General features: G+C 41.7%; 1 protein-coding gene across 2 annotated transcripts in view; it reads left to right on the top strand.

Moving 5' to 3' along the window:
* Positions 1-16,780, top strand: part of TJP2 (tight junction protein 2) — an 83,308-nt gene that overhangs the window by 14,184 nt on the left and 52,344 nt on the right. The window contains exon 2 of one of the 2 annotated variants that reach the window (XM_066613967.1): positions 13,326-13,446. The gene's annotated coding sequence lies outside the window, so the exon portion shown is untranslated. Of the gene's footprint in view, positions 1-13,325; positions 13,470-16,780 lie in introns of those variants that run through there. The other variant, XM_066613965.1, reaches the window with a different exon arrangement.

Here is a 16,780-nt window from a genome sequence, read left to right as displayed (position 1 = left end):
TTTGATCTGAATAGATTGTGATCTGGGCTTGGTTTTGTTTCTTTGTCCTTCCAGCTGTTACAAACCTAAAGGCCAATTGGGGGGCAGTGGGCTCAGTGACTGCGTAGCATCTCATTTGTTGGGCATCAGTGGTTATTTTATGCCTTTGGTGAAATTTTTTTATAAGCTTTCCAGCCAAGGTCTGGCATTTTCCATCTGCCTGCTTGTATTTTTACTACCCCTCTGTTCTTTGCTCATATCATTTCATTCCCTTTTTCTAGTTTAGACCTTTAATATACTACTTGCAGTTTGACCCTCTGTCTGCCTGGTCCAAGTTCAGGGGTAATTCAATGGTTTGTTGTGCCTCTTTGCCCTGCAGATACTACTGTGGGTTAGATATTTTTTTTCATAAGAACCCTTAGAGTTCAGTACTCTCCTGGGAAGAGGGTTTTCCCAGATGCCATTCCTCTGCCTGGTCTCTGTAGCCTGGGATGGTGGCAACAGATACAGCTACCAAGGCTTTCTCCCTGTCCAGCTGCTGGTTCAGCAACAGGAAAGTGAGAAGCAGGAAGGGGTGCATGTTAACCTCTAGGCCCTACTCCCCCTTTGTCAGTCTGCTTTCTCCCAGGAGTCCCTTTCACTGACAGGCTCCTTGTTGGTCTCCCATTGGTGCCTCAAAACAATTCTGTTCCAGCAAGCATTTTTAATTTCATTGTGGTGTTGTTTTGTTTTTTCTCTCTCCTTTTGTTTGGCTTGACAATTGTGCTTTGCAATTGCATCTTTTTAAATTTGTTTTGTTTTTTTGTCTTGTTACAGTGTTATGTATTGTTAGCCACTTTGGCTATCTGTGTTCTGGGGGTGGGGAGGAGCAGGGCATTGCTTCTTACTGCTGAACTACTTGTTCATCTTCCACAATAGAAGACCATGGACACTTATACTGCCAAATTCTAACATGCTGCAAGCAAAGGGCATGAGAGACCAAGGAGTACTGCTGCCGGAGGTGCCCGTAGGACAAGGAATAAATTTAGTAAGATAAATGGGATTACTTGCTAGTTCATGGGATTATATTCAAGTAAGCCATAGTTGATCAAACTCTGAACTGTGCAGGCTGTTTCATAGGGAGAGGGTTGTAAAATAAACTTGCAATTTAAAATTGCATTCTTATGTTTAAAGATCAAATTATTATCCCATCTGGAAGACCCCTTTCTTCAGTTTCATAACAACATAACAAAGTCTTCATGAACTACATGGGAATTCATGTCAGCAGGTTTTAGCAGAATTTAGAGAAATATATGAAATGTAAACTGCAGTTGGTAGTTCTTTCAAGTAAGAAAATAGTAATTATATTATGATGTCTTCACTGAGGGAAAATGCTTTTTCCCCATGAAGAAAAACATAATAAACCTGTGTTTTCTATTTCACATGCAACTGTTTCACATGCAAACCACATTTGCCCTTTTTGGATATGAGTGTACTGGAAAGGAAAAGCAGAAACACACGCGTTTATTATAAAGCTCAAAAAAGTCCAATATATACATTAGGGCTTTTTTGTCTTGGTTGGCATGGTAGTCTTGATTTATTGTGTGTTTTGTGTTTTTATTTTATATTTTGTTAATTATTGTATTATTGTATATGCCACTTTAGGGGCTGAAAGGTGACATCAAGATCAATGGATAAATAAAATAAACGTGGTCTTAATCCCTGAAAAGGCTACTGAAGTAAGAGCTGATTCATGCTCATGTTGAGAGCGAGGTCATAGTGAGGTCTGGGAGTGAGCCTTGGCTGTTATATCCCCCCACCCACATGCACACACACCCCATGAACAGAATTTTGTAACCTAAAGTGGGGGTTGAATGTGTACATTAATGTAATTTGGTGTACAAAGATGAACAGATTGCACATGGGGGCCTTAGGACGCAATCCTAACTCACTTTCCAGCACTGACATAAGGGTAATGCAACTCTAAGGTAAAGGAACAAGCATTCCCTTACTTTGAGGAGGCTTCCATGAGTGCCACCCAACTGCAGGATGCACCACACATCCCATTGGCTCAGCTATGCCAGTGCTGGAAAATTAGTTAGGATTTGGGCCTTATTTGTATAGTAATACAAGCAGAGTTGTAGCTGGAGGAAGGGGGCAGAGCTCTGGGACTTCTTCAACAGCAGAAGCACTCAGATGCTCCCTTTGAAACCTTTTTCAAAGGATCTTGACCAAGAAGAATGATCAGGTTCTGCAGGAGACCAACTGAAACATTTGCCTTGGGTATATGTTAATGTTTTGGCCATTGTTTCTCCCAAGGGCTGCTGGAGAGATAGTGTGCCACTCATGTTACTTTAAGGTTACAATCTAATGCAGATTTTCCAGAGAGTAAGTCCTTCTGAACACAGTGGGACTTACTCCTGAATATAAAAATCCATATCTCTTATACAGTATATCTTTTATATTTATCTGGAATTTTTGAATGTGGGCCCACATTCAAATCCCCAGCATCTCCAGATAGGGCAGAGAAAAATTCCTGTCTGAAACCCTAGAGCACTGATTTTCAACCTTTTACATCTCTTGGCACACTGACAAGGTACTAAAATGGTCAAGGCACACCACCAGGTTTTTGACAATTGAAAAGGCTGCCAATGGGGGCTCACATCTCCTATTGGCCCTATTAATAAATGACCTTCCCCCAAATTCCTGTGGCACCCCTGTGGACCACTTGTGGCACACTAGTTGAAAATGGCTGCCCTAGAGAGCCTGAACTCAGTGCTGACAATACTGAACTCAGTGTTGACAATGCTGAGCTTGATGGATCAATGGGCTGACTCCATATAAGGTCGCATCCTATGTACTAACTGTAGTTGGGAGAGGCTGGGGAAGGTTCTCATAAGACTTTTGTCAATGACTTGCTATGATAAGGAGTGTGTAGTGAATGCTGTTTTTGTTGCTTATATTTTTATTGGGCTTCAGGCAAAATTCCTTTCTAATTCCATTTAATTTCCACTTGGGAGCAACCTGATCAGAGGAGATAGTTTGCATTTTTAATGGTGTAACTAAATAGTTAGGGCAGGCCTTTTAATGGGATCAGCCTGTTTTATTTGTTGCAGGAGTTTCACATTTATTACACATTGCTTTTGACTGTAACCTGACTGTAAGCCTGAGGAAATGGCATAGGCTTAAAAACTAAATACTGTATGTGACTAGTTTCATAAGGCTGATGACCAAGAAGCATGTGGGGCTTATATGTGTGGATAGTTTTCATGTAGTTAGGGGAGGGAGAGGCAGTGTAGTTAGCAGTTAGAGTGTTGGACTAGGACTGAAGAGACAGGTTCAGTCCCAGCTATGAAATGTGCTGAGTGATCTTGGGTCAATCCCTTGCTCTGCTTAACTCATCTTCCAAGAAATTTGGGGGAGGGGGAAAGAGCTGTCTGTGCTTCCCTGAGCTCATTCGGAGAAGGGCTGAAGTCAATACCGAATAGATCATCATCTGAAATTGACTTTATTTATTGACTTTATTTATTATTTATTGACTTTATTTATTGACTTTATTTATTATTGCCTCAGAGTTCTGCCAGTCAGGCCAGAGTCTGAGATTTTGTACACTTTCATTTTAATAACTCTCTTGCCTTTCTGAACTTCTTAGAATGTTTTGCATGGATGTTAAAAGGTGCATTTGTGGGTGTGGTGCCGTGCACACTTTCCAAACTATTCCTCCCACTCAGCAAGTACATGCGTGCCCCAAGTAAATCATGCAGATATCTCAGCATTTCAGTCAAGCTTGACATGGTTTTCATGACCTCTCTTCAGACCCCAGCATTGTGAGGTTTTTTTTTTGTCTGAAAGTCATTGATCATTTGAAAACAAAATTTTGACACCTGTAGTTAGGGCAGGCCTTTTAATGGGATCAGCCTGTTTTATTTGTTGCAGGAGTTTCACATTTATTACACATTGCTTTTGACTGTAACCTGACTGTAATCTCTGATTAAAAACTTTGCTGTTTCATAGTACTGTGTGTCTTCTGGCATTGTGAGTAAAGCTCTGTGACACAAGTTACCCTGCAGCTCAAACTGTCACACTGATTAGGACAGATCTTGCAGATTTTGACTGAGGAATTTCTACTGAAAGAGAGAGATCCACAATGAATATTTATCTTGCATTCATTTTGAACCAGTCTAATCTTGGGGTTCTGCCCTACTGCTTCAGCTCAGTTTCACCCCTTTATTCTCTCTTTAAGCATCATGATTATGTGTCCAGTGTAGTCGTTAATGCATCTAAAGCAGTGGTTCCCAAACATTTTAGCACTGGGTCCCACTTTTTAAAATGACACTCTGTTGGGACCATCCCAGGGGGGAAAAATATTTATTTATTTATAAATAAGTAGTAATAACCAGAAAAAGACCCTCAAAAATTTATCTCTCTATATTTACACACGCTTATAAACTGCAGGAGCTGAGCTCTTTACAGAGTAATTAGCAGCTACAGTATCAGTTTTTTGATAGCCTCAGGGCTTGAGGCAGTTAGTTGATCTTCCATCACCCTTTGGGGACCCACCAATAATCAGATTGTGACCCACCAATGGGTCCCGACCAGCAGTTTGGGAACAGCTGATCTCAAGGATAATAAATTGTTCTACATTGAATATAAATAATTTAAACAAAAGAGGACCTTTCAAGAATCCATGGAGTATTTTTGATGCTTTGTGGGATTCTTTAAAGCTAGGCTATAAATTGGTCTTGCTGCAAAGAGTTCTCATGTTATTAGCGCACAAAACATTTTACTGGCTTTACACATAACTTTGCTAGTAATGTTGGTGGCACGCTGGCCTGAAAGGGTGAGGGGAAGTACTGATAAAAAATAAACTCTTTCCCCCAGTTTGTATTTTTGTTTTTGCCATAGTAGTGGGTTAATTTTTTTTACCTACTCCAAATGGTGGTTATCCTCTGCCACAGCCAACCAGAAGAACATCTGTTTCCAAGCCAATTATAAATGTATTTGCTCAAATCTGTGAATCATTTTAGCTTGCAATTTTTTAGCACTTGGTAAATTTTGCTCTGTTAAATTCAAGCTCAACGTACCTTCTCTTCTTTTCTTGGAATGGTCTGCTAAGTTACCATCAATTTGTTTCACAAAAGTATTAGGAATGTGGAGGGAATGCTTTTATTTGGGAGTATCTAAAGCAACACAGAGTTTAGTGAACACATCTTTAGCGGCCCTTGATTTGATTTGAGAGGCAAGTCACCTGCTACTCCATTAGTACTTGGAAGATTATAAGGCTTGGAGATTTAGCTGAGGATTAGTAAATTGGAGAGTGTACATTATCAGGCAAGGCTTAGAACCATGATTTTCTCTTGATTCATTTTCATTAGTGCTTTATTCAAAGATTGCTGGGAATTATGTAACAATGACGTTCCAGGGGAATCTGCCAGGAATTTTTTTGTACAGTACTCCTTTTTTCAAAAGTTATTTTTATAACTCGAGCTTGCGATGTGTGCAGCCCATTCTGAGAAACAGTGCTGCAGCTCATTAAGATTGCTGGGGCAAGATGCTTTCAGCTGCTGCCGCCTAGCACAGGTTGTAACTCTGTTTAGCTGTGCATTCAAAGAAGCAGGATGAAGTACAAGAAATACATAACCATTCTCGAAGCTGCAATTGGGATCACTCCCCTTAATAAGAGAGAACTGCTACCTGTGGTTCGGCATGCAAACCTTTGGCAACATCCAGGGTAAGTTCCATGTTGGTCTGTTGTGAAAAACAAATATTTATTTTGCAACTGTGTTCAAGATAACAGGCGTGCATTATCTGCAAGTTAGAGAAATGATTAATGTAGGAAGTTGCAGAGGTGGAATCTAGTTTTTCTTAGTAACATGTACATGGTGTTCTTGCCTGGCATATGGGTGCTGGGATAATTTGGAAGTCTTCTCAGTTGTAGCATTTAAGCCTCTGTAGCATTTTTGAGAGAAGAACTTAGCAGATAAGCCAATGCAGACTTGGAGCGATGGCAAATTAAGTAGGAATGTTATGGATTACTCCTTGATTGCATTTCCTGCCCTTGAACGTTAAAGCATGTTCTTAACAGTTGTGTTAGAAACATAACAGATTGTCATGTTGGTAAACAAGTGACATTCCACTTATTTAGGGTACTTTAAAAAAAAAAAAAAGATCTTCCGGGTTGACACTGCTTAACACCTCGAATTCTTCCTAAATATCAGGGTAAAGCAAAATATAAAAACATCTTCAAAGATGTGTTTGCATTCTGGAATGGTACAGGAATACAATATGCACACCTGCTGAATGATATGTGGGATACATGTGTATATATATTTTTGGCACTTGTACTTTGATACATGTAAACAGGACTCAACTCTCAAACACTACTCTCATGTAACTTAAAGAGACATACTGAAAAATACATTGCTATGCAGTTTGGGAATTGCTGGAATGGTGATGACATGATAGGGTATCAATGCCAATTGAAAAAATACATAGTCCAATAGATACAATACTATGCTTCTGCCTTGAAGACTTGAATTCAAACTTTATAAGCCCATTTCAGCATAGCTGCCATGACTTTATAACCCAAATGCTTGTTATACTTGGAAACCCTTGAAAACAAAACTGTGTTGCTGTGTCTTTCTCTAGGGAATGAACCACATTTTTATGCTGGCATTCATCAACGCACATCCTAAGCCTAAACACGTCCATTACTAGTGAAAGGAAATTTTTCTTGAGTCATCAGTGTCCTTGACCAAGATAAGAAATTAAGAGAGAATTCTTTGTTATAAACAGGGGCATAGCTGAAATATGAACAACTTGTAATAGTTGGCTAGGATCCAAGGAGGCGCAAGGATGCATATGAAGCACTTCTGTATGTGCATGGGAATGATGGTATCTGACTTTTTTCTTGGTAGCAGTGTTTTGTGTTCTATAGAATGCTGTTCTAAATGAGCACCAACTGTGGGAGGGGGGCATTAAAGGCTGCTGCCAATTGGAGGAGGGGGGAGTGTGCAGCCTGCATGTGCATTAGGAAAAAAGCACTAGCTATGCCAGAGATGAAGGACATCTACATCCATTGTGTGTTTTTAGCTACACATCTAGTACATAAACATACTATGTGAGAAATTTCATCAAATTAATAGTAATAATTACTCCTTTCACAGACATGTAAACTCCCCAGACATGCAACTCTGCAGGCATGCAGAACTATACCAGTTTGTAATTCCAAAGCAAAATAAAAATGTGTGTAATCCAAAGGGGATTTGAGTTGGGAAGATGCATATCATGAATTTAAATTAAAAAAAAAAACAAACTTCCTTCTCTGTCTCATACTGTGGAGGTTTCAGGAGGGTGTGAAAGAAAAAATGGGTTCTTTCCTCCCAACCCCCCTCCCCACCACTTCTATTTTGCAACCTGACCTGTCTTACAAGTCCTGAACAGTGGCTAAGACCGTTGGTGCAGTTGGACTGAACTCTTGAACAAGATTACGTCTGTTAAGGGTTGGCTATATCCTGCAACATTTTGTTGTTCACCCCGCTTGTTAAGGGCATAAATGCACTAAGCACACTATAGCTTAAAAACAAAGTCTCTGAAACCACACAATAACAATTGGGTCCCCACCCTTTTTTTAAAGTGACACAAGTGTTAGCTCCACATTGACTATAAACCTAGTTACAGCTGAAATACACAACTAGAAAATGTTCTCTTGTTCAGCTGCTGTTCAAGACAAACTGGATTAACATTTCAGATTTGCCGAGATGATAGCATGTATGAGAGAGAGCAGTGAAAAGCATATCTGAATTAGCCCATATGGTCCATCGCACCAGTTCTACAATCTATTATAGATTTTTAATGCAACTGAAGCAACTTTTTCAGTATTAAAATAATGCCCAAAGCAGCAATCAACACTATTTTGAACTTGTATGATGTCTGCTTTGCTCACCAATGGCCTGCAGAAATGTCCAAAAGCAACTTCTGGTGAAACCGGAAGTTGCATCCAAAAACAGAAAGTGGCTTTCAGGCCACTTTCCGGGCTGTTTGGAGGCCAACAGAGTGGTTCGCGAGCCACACTTTACCCTTTTTTAGTCACTTAAAGATTTTCCAGAGTTGTGTGAATTTCAATTTTTTTTGTTTTCAAGCAGAAATCTCTACCAGTTACATTGTAAGCATAATTGGACCAGAGCTGTTTGCTTTGGAGTTCATTTCGTATCTGCATGGTGTTGTACATTCTAAGCTTTCAGATCTGTTTAGTTAAATGGTGTCAAACAAGAAAAATCTTGGCTATGCCAGAGATGAAGGATATCCACACCTATTGTGGTATGATTTTAGGAACACACCCAATACTGTGTGTAGCTATTCTATGTGTAGCCCAATGCTATTCTTGCATACAATGTGAGAAATTTCATCAGAGTAATTAATAGTAATAATTACACCATCTTCTGTGACAAACAACTGCTGCACTTCTATGACTTCTTGTTTTTGTTATGTTTTCCTCTTCCACCATGCTATTCATTGTGTGAAGTTCTTGCAGGTAATCTTGTCTACCTCACAACAGCCTTACTAGGGTAAGTTATGCAGATAATGAGTTATTTGGGATTTGCGCTTGAGAGCTCAATCCTATCTAACTTTCTAACACCAGTGCAGCCTCAATGCAGCCTAGAGGTAAGGGAACAAATGTTCCCATACCTTGAGGAGGCCTCTGTGACTGCATCCCCAACATAGGAAGCAGTGCATACCCCATTGGTACAGCAGGACCAACACTGGAAAATTGGATAGGATTGGGCCCTGAATTTCCTGCGGCAAAATGCTACGTTCAGTCAGGTACATAATGTTTTGTATGCCTTTTTTTTTTTTAACAGCAGTAAACCAGACTAGTGTTTGTGCGCAGTTGTGAGGGGAAGAAGCTTTTTTCCCCCCTTTTTAAAAATGGGAGCTTAGGTTTTATGGAAACAGAATTCTGTGCTCAACCTTCTGTTCCAAAAAATTTTTGGCCCAGGTGATAGATTGTGTATTTTGTTTATTATGACATTTTATTCCACATTTCTTCTGTGCTGGAACAGAAGGTGTAGCTCATCAAGTTCCCAGGTAGTTTCCCATTTGGACACTGACCAGGATCAGACCTGCTTAGCTTCAGCAAGGTGACTACAAGTCCAATCCTGAATAGATCTTCGATTGGCGCAAGCTCTAAGGATCGGTCCAGGTGTGTTGCAAACATGCTGTAAAACACATTCATGCTTCTTTGTGAGCGGACTGGGCCGGCGCAAGTACCCGCGCTGGCCTCCCCATGCTGTATCCAGACCAGATGGGGTAAGTTTGCACCGGCTGAGAGAGGCCACTGTGGAGGGATGGAAGGGGAGTTTTTGGGAGAGGTGAGCAGATTGGGAGGCAGGTCAGGCCTGGGAGAAGGATAGGATCAGCCATGGCTGTGCAGGCTGAATCCTAACCCCCACTCCTGGCCTTATTGGCCTTACACAGGCCACTCGGATTTCTATCAGCAAATTTGCTCGTGCAAATCTGAGTAGCCCCATGGGGTGGCTAGTGTGTGACACAAGGGATAAAATATCCCCTTACATCCAATTGTACTCCACTTGGTACCTTCCTTGCCCTGGATGCGGTCTGTTTGTCTGTTCTGGCGCAAGTTAAGATTGGGCTGCCCATTATACCCCTTGAACTAGAACTCTGCTTTAGGGGAAACCCTGTGATATTTTTTCCTGTAGTTGTTCTCGGTTCCTTGGTCTGGAAATGGAGGATTTGTTGTGTTATCTTTTTATTGTAGTTGTTTTCCTTGGCAGCACAAGACGGTTTATATGGTGTCATCCGCCATCCCCCCTCCCCCACTATTACAGCAAACTGTGAGTTAGATTAGGCTGGCCCAGAAAGGACTGATCCATGTTTACAGAGTGAATTTCATGGCTGAGCAGGGGATTGGAACTGGGTCTCCTTGATTGTAGTCTAGCACTCTGACCGTTCCTTCTCTACTGTACATACCGGTAGAGATGCTATCGGTGTTAAAGCACTTCTGTTACACAAAATTAACTATCAGGATTAGCAAGGGCTCTGAGGAGTGGTCACCGGCATATGTAAAACTAACACAGTAGAAGTTTTCTTTTCTCTTACCAAAGATTCTCTCTTTCTTCTTTAATGAGTTCCACAACAGTGTGAACATTTTTAAGAAGTATAGTTGAGTAGTTCTGGAAGAAACACACAGGGCAGAAGAAAATATAGCTGTGGGGGAAAGCATTTTGGGTGTGAGTGCATATACCTTTTTTTCTTTATTTCACAACCTAAAACTTGATTATTTTGGCAGTTCTCTTCCCTTTGGTTTTATCAATGATTATTAAGTGATTGGTGAGTTTTCAAGACGCACTGGCCTTCTGCTGTGGCATTTTTAAAAGATCTTTGCTTAACTTCCCTGCAGGCATCTTAGAAAAGAGAGGTGGTATGTCTATCCAGTAACAGTAAGATATACACGTGTGGACTGAAAACCCCATAAAATACAGGCAGCTGTTCTATTTCCTCTGTCCTATCCAGGATATACAGTCCTGTCCTGAGATGAAACGCTACCCTTCCTTGAAATGGAATGTCCTTACTTTGGGAGAGGGAACAGATTGGAAAAATAAAAACCACCAAGTAATTTTTGTTCTTGAGTTGGACTGCAAGTTTTACTACTACTGAATACAAATCAAGACTGAATAAGTCTGTCTGCCCCTCTCACACATGTAGAATCTAGCATCTGGTGCATGGTTTGGGTTTCTAGCTTCCTTTTATTTTACAGCAAGTTTCTAACAGTCTTTCTTGTGGAGGTTGCTTGAAAATATTCCCACAATGACTGCAGATGATTTTAAGACCCAAAGGGTAGGCAGCTTCTGTGGCCTGCGGGTTTACCTATTCCTCCTTGATGATTTAGTCCTATATCCTCATTCCTGCCACAGACTCTGAGTCTTTAACAGTCTCATGACAAACGACAGTACAGTAATTCTACGAGGGCAACTCGGCTCATGTTGCTAGAAAACCTTTGCCTGTTGAATTTCTGCCTGTTTCAGGTATAGAGCCTCTGCAACACATCCATACACCCCTGTTTTTCTTTATGTATGACCTCTGTGATCACATTGTTTCTTGATAAATAATTGTAAAATCTCAGGTTTCAGAATTGGAATAAAGTGTATGAAGAGAACATGCACATTCAACTTAGGCACACTTGTACAAGTGGGTGGAATGTACCTGAACCAGGCAGAACATAGTTTCTTTGGAGAAAGTTTGATGTAAGATATGAATGTAGCAGAGTGAGTCATATATTGACTATTTGTGCAAGGCTGGAAGCTAATAGCTTTTTGTTAGCAAGGGACGGTCCAGGTCTGTTGAAGGTGTGGCAGGAAGGGATGGGAGCTCTTCAGCAGGCCGGACCTTGTCACTCAGCACATTGTGTTGTGACCTAATCGGGAGTTCTCTGTTTCATGGCACTATATATACAGTGGGTGGATGGTGCCTCTAATAAAGCTCCAGAGACACAGAGAAGCCTAACTGGCAGGCTTGGAATTGATCAAAGGGTGGAATTAAATGTGCCTGGAAGAAACACCTGCTAGGCTTGGAGACTGAACCAGCTAGATGGTTGAGAGGAATTGGTTAGTGGGTTTAGAATTGCTTGTGAGGTAATTAAATTTGATCTATTTATATGAAGAAAATAGGATGCCCTAAGAGCCTGGTTGAACAGAATGCCCGAGGCAGTTTGGCAGGGCTTGTTTTGAGTCAAGGCCGATCTTCAGGACCTGTTTTCAGTGCCAGAATTTGTTGCCAAAATGTGTGAAATAATAAAAGTTCCTCTGACTGTGTGCAAGGTGCCTTTTCCTCACTGGCACAGCTGGTCCCTCTGGCATCCAGGGCTATGATGCTCAAGGTCACACCTCCTCCCAGTGCCTGAACCAAAAGTAACTGTAGTGATGTGATGACGTCATCACCAATTACTTCTACGTTATGGGCACTCGGAGTGGTTGCGTGCTGATCTGAGTAGCCAACAAATTTTTGCCTTTTTTTCTGAGAGCCAGAAAAGCGGTTGGCTGCTCAGAGTGGCTCGAACTGCTCCCGGTGCCTGCAGACGAGGGGGTTACAGGAGGAGGTACTGTGGTTGTGAGGAGGCTTACTTGCTGCCGCAGGAGCTTTTTCTGCACCCCCTGGTGGGCATTCAGAGTGGTTGTGAGCCACTCTGAGAAACTGACCACTTTCATTCTTCCACGAAAACTATTATTTTTTCACGAAAACTATTTCAGGAAATAGTCACCCAGAACAATGTGCTGTAACTGTTCCAAGTGCCGGGGTGGGGTGGGGGGTTACCTTAACACTTCTCACAGCATGGTACCCCGGGGCCTATACCCCCCTGCTCCCTTTAGCTATGCCAGTACTTTCTCTTAGCACGGACACACTTGTAGAGGTGTGGGCTCGGTTGCATGTTGCCCCTTCAGTTTTGTGAATTTATGTCCCCTTCTCTCAGTGGCCAAGCCAGGTGGCCTCAGCTAGAAAATGTTTCCAGCACTTGCTTACTCCTTGGCTATTCTTCATGCTCCTGGCTCAAACAGGTTTTATTTTACCTACTTATAGCATTTATACTACACCTTTCTCCCAAGGAGGAAGAAGAAAATAATCAAGTTGCATCCCTTTCACACAATGAGCAGCTCACTGCAGGAGGCCATTCTAGGTGGGGAGGAGCCAAATGGAAACAGGTAGCAGTTAAGCCAACAAGGAGCCCTGCTGCTTCCACTACCATCTTTAAAGAAAAAGGAACACAGGTTCTTATACGATGTTTTGAAAGAGACTGTTGCGGTGAAGGCACTTTTTCAGTAAATAGAAAAAATGTGAAATGCTTGTTTGGTTGTAACATGTTCCATGTGAACATATACCTTTCCTGCTGTGTACTTGAGTTTTAAGGCAGTTTCAACTGTTCATAATCTTTGCGTTTACACGTCTTTTGTGTTTGGCGAAGTGGGGTGTTTTGTTTGTTGTTTTTGTATGAGTGTGCAGTGCTAAGCATGAGTAGAGTTGCCAACTCTGACTGAAGCTTTTCTGGAGACTTTTTCCCCCCTCCAATAAGATGTAATGTTGGACATTCCTGGAGGCCCTGTTAAAATGCCCAGGATTGCTTTCAGTAGTCCGCCTGAGATTCATGTTGCTCCTTGGCAACCCAAACAATGACTGATGGAGATTCTGTCAAAAGTAGTAATATTTACTGTCGTCTCTGCTGTCTTGCATATGCTAGTTGTACATTAAAAGAAATTGCAAACATTTCTTTTTTAATTTATCAAACTAAACCTGAAAGTAAATTGGTTGCTTTGGACTTACATTGTTGTGGCTTTTTTTTTTTTTTTTTAAACTAGGGAGCAGACAACTATACCACCATCTCCTTGTGTGTGGAACTGGGAGCACAACTGTCATTCAGGCCCAAGACACATCACAGGAAATAGACTGAGAGTGGTGAAACAAAGCCTTCCTCACCAGGTACTTGTTAACAGATCCAGAAGGTTAGTTTCGGTCAACAGCCCGAAACACTTGACATGTTTTGGCTAACCTACAATTATTATTTCATGTTTGTGTCCCAACCTAGTTGAAAAACTTGCTCAAGGGAGTTCTCAACAGTATAAACTTCCATCTTCAGCATCCAAGAATTGCAGCACTGAAGCATGTTATAAAGCAGTTGATGATCCAGAGCCTAACATTCTTTGGCTGCAATATTAACCAATTTTCCAGCACTGACATAAAGGCAATGCAACTCCAAGGTAAGGGAACAAACATTGCCCTACCTTGAGGAGGCCTCCATGACAGCCCCCCAACTGCAGGATACAGCACATGCCCCACTGGCACAGCTGTGCCAGTGCTGGAAAGTTGGTTAGGATCGCGCCCTTTATTATACAGCTGCATTCAGGTTAACTGCTCAAAAGACTTTCAGACTGATCTTGCCCTGTTTGCTAAAGAGACCCTGTGTCTTTGTGGGCAATGTATTCCGAAGGATTAGAACCACTACCAAAAAAAGATCCCCTATAGTGTTCAACTTATTAAGGGCCCAATCCTATCCAATTTTCCAGCACCAGTGCAGCTGCAATGCAGCCCCAAGGTAAGGGTACAAATGTACCCATACCTTAAGGAGGCCTCTGTGACTGCCTTCCCACCACAGGATGCAGTGCATGCCCCATTGGCACGGCTGAACTGGAAAATTGAATAGGATTGGACCCTTAATTATTCTGGTTGAGATAATCTAAAGCAGGTCCATCTCTGAAAATCCTGGTTGTGTGTGGGTTTGCATGGCTGCCACTGCCATGATTTTACAAAGAGGTTATCTTTCTTTCTTTTAGCCTTCAAGGCTATAAGAACCTAAATTGTCGGTGCAGAGTGGAAGCAATCAAAACCTCAAAGGTCTAGTACAGTGATTTTCAACCTTTTCCATCTCATGGCACACTGACAAGGTACTAAAATTGTCAAGGCACACCATCAGTTTTTTGACAACTGACAACGCACACCATGCTGTTGGTGGGGAGCTCACATCCCCCAGTGGCCCTACTAATAAATGACCCTTCCCCAAACTCCTGCAACACACCTGCAGACTACTGCAGGTGTTTTCCACTGGCAGTAAAGTGCCTTACGACACTTTTACAACACCCAGTTCTGGCGGCAGGGCTGGAGCGCCAATGGTTCCCCCATTAGGACTGGGCTCCTATAGTGATTGCTGGGGGTGGTATATTGTCTTTTTTAAAAAAATGTTATCCTTCCTGAAAAGTGTTCATGATGATCATTTTGAAATGATAAAACAAGCATTTCCTCCACTGCGTAATCTGGGCCATTCTGGATGTATTGGTCTTTGGTAAGCAAGGACTTCCATTTAGTCATTTTAAAAGACTTAAGTAATTCATCAGCAGGAAGTGCAACTGTGCCTCAAGGCAAGATGCATCACAGTCTTGTTGAGATCATCTGTTCTTTTGCTTTGCTTTGAGCTGTTAGTGAAACTGGTGCTGCGTACTGTGTTATAAAAATAAAATTGTATTAGTTAGCCTATGTTGTAATCTAGGGATTGCTGAAGTTCTAAAACTGGCAAATCCTCCTCTTTCTTTTGCAGTTTGAATGACCCTATATAGTTTTGAAGCACTTCCCAAACATTATCTCTGAAGGTGTATTTGTGTGAATGCTTTGGTTTATTCTCTCTCCTACCCTTTGCTTTTTGTATCTTGCTCTATGGATAAGTCCTTTCTGGATGCTTGAGAATTCATTAGTCCTGTCTCTTTTCATGCTTCATGTCCAGTTCAGCAGCATGTCCACTGGGCATATGTTGGAGGAGAGTTATGGCCAGTGAACTTAGTACTGTCTGTACCTAATGCTTAATATAGGATGGGTTACTCTCCCAATGAGAGAGTGTACTTTGTCAAATGGTGACAGTCCCAGAAGGCCCAATGCAGCAGTTTAGGCCTCACTACTGAAGGTGTGATTCTGGCTGATTTCACTCCCTTATGCCATTACCAAGGGTTTCAGGGAGAGAAAGGAGAGTTATCTAGTATATCATCTCTAGACCTGCTGGAGATATTCCTAGGCAAATTGAATTTTTAGCTGCATTGGTAAATGTTGACATTCTTTGAAGTGGTATTCACTGGTTGAAGGGTAAGAGATCAAACTCAGCACCACACTTTCAAAAGTGGGGAAAGAACACCTCTGCTATGCTGTAATAGTGCCTGAGCATCTATAGTTTAAATCTATAGTTTAAATTTGCTTTGTGCTTTCATTGTTAAGGTTTTTAAATAAAATCTTTCATTGTTAAGGTTTTTAAATAAAGTTCAGATGGGCTGAGTTGCACCAAGACATGGCATAGTGACACTCTTCACTGTTGATTTTGTAAACACAGGGATTGTTCACACTAATAATTCTGATGTGCTATTATTAGATTCTACCTTGCTTATATGCTTAGACACACAGATTTATGGCCCAATTCTATGGTCAATTGCACTGAAAAAGCACATGCTTTGCCAGCGCACACTGTCACAAAAGCGCCGTAAAGTGCTTTGTGACAGTGCAAGGCAGGCTGAGTGGCCTGTGTCATATCCAGCACCAGGCAGGTGCCAGCTGGAGAACAACTTGGGGTAAGAAGATATTTTATTCCTTACCCCGTGTTGCATGCCAACCACCCCATGGGGTTATTTGAATTTGCACCAGCAAATTTGCTGATGCAAATCTGAGTGGCCCATGCAAGGCTGATCGGGCCAGAAGTGAGGGTTAGGATGTGACCTCAGGTGCTGTGGTTGATCCCACCCCTTTCATCTGCCTTCTGGTTTGCCCACCCCTCCCCCTCCCCCTCCCCACATCTGTTCTGCTTTCCAGTGACCCTCTCCCACCCCCTATGCTGGGTTGCCAGGGCCGGTGCAAATTCACCCCTTCCTGGTTTGGATCTGGTGCCAGGAGGTCAAAAACTCAGCCTTGGATTGGCCTAGCCTGCTCACAAGGAGGCATGAATGTGCTTTACAGCACATTCAAGACACTCCTGGGCCAGTACAGGGGACTTGCACCTGCCAAAGACAAGCTGTGGATTGCGCCCCAAGAGAGTCTGAAATAATGATTGGGTCAAGACAAATCCTTCAAAGACATATGCTGATGGGGCATCTGTACTGTACAAAGATCTGTACTGATCTTTGACCATCCTTCTCAAAATCAGGGAATGCTGCTGCATGTTCTGCTAGGTGTTGTGTCTAATATAATATAATATGAATTGAAAATGTGAAATATAATATAATATCCATTGAAAAGTAATATGTAAATACTGTTAATAATAATATAATATAATAATTACACATCATTT

The sequence above is a fragment of the Tiliqua scincoides genome, chromosome 2, assembly GCF_035046505.1.
Source record: "Tiliqua scincoides isolate rTilSci1 chromosome 2, rTilSci1.hap2, whole genome shotgun sequence".
NCBI classification, from domain to species: Eukaryota; Metazoa; Chordata; class Lepidosauria; order Squamata; family Scincidae; genus Tiliqua; species Tiliqua scincoides.
The sequence above is the reverse complement of the archived record's forward strand: the minus strand, read 5'-3'. Positions and strand labels throughout refer to the sequence as shown.